Consider the following 656-nt stretch of genomic DNA (forward strand, 5'->3'; position numbering starts at 1 on the left):
GGAGGTGGCACTGAGGAGGTGGCGTCAGTGAAGTGGCATCAGGGAGGTGGCATCAGGCCAGTGGTGTCAGGGAGGTGGCATCTGGGTGGTGGCACTGGGGAGGTGACATCAGGGTGGTGGCATCGAGAAGGTGGCATCAGGGAGCCGGTGTCAAGGTGGCATCAGGGCGGTGGCATCAGCAAGGTGGTGTCAGGGAGGTGACATCAGGGTGGTGGCATCGATGAGGTGGCATCAAGGTGGTGGCATCAGAGTGGTGGTGTCAAGGTGGCATCGGGGTGGTGGCACCAGGAGCCACCCAGAGCTGCCGGTGGCCGCGGGCTGATCTCCAGCTGGGATCCGACTTCAGCCCCGGCGCTTCCCCAACATTCCCAGGATCCTTTGCTCAGAATTTCCAGGACCATTTGCCCAACGGTTCCAGGATTTTTTGCCCAACATTCCCAGGATTTTTTCCCCAACATTCCCAGGATTTTTCCCCAATATTTCCCAGATTTTTCCCCCCACATTCCCAGGATTATTCTCCCAACATTCTCAGGATTATTCCCCAACATTCCCAGGATACTTTGCTCAGAATTTCCAGGATCATTTGCCCAACGGTTCCAGGATTTTTTGCCCAACATTCCCAGGATTGTTCTCTCAAAATTCCCAGGATTTTTTTC

At 55.2% G+C, this 656-nt stretch overlaps 1 protein-coding gene across 1 annotated transcript in view; it reads right to left on the reverse strand.

Moving 5' to 3' along the window:
• Positions 1-656, reverse strand: part of LOC121676817 (skin secretory protein xP2-like) — a 34,670-nt gene that overhangs the window by 142 nt on the left and 33,872 nt on the right. The gene's annotated exons all lie outside the window — the stretch shown is intronic.

Source organism: Corvus kubaryi, unplaced genomic scaffold, assembly GCF_017639235.1.
Source record: "Corvus kubaryi isolate FWS band 111438036 unplaced genomic scaffold, C.kubaryi_AGA036_p1.0 135, whole genome shotgun sequence".
NCBI classification, from domain to species: domain Eukaryota; kingdom Metazoa; phylum Chordata; class Aves; order Passeriformes; family Corvidae; genus Corvus; species Corvus kubaryi.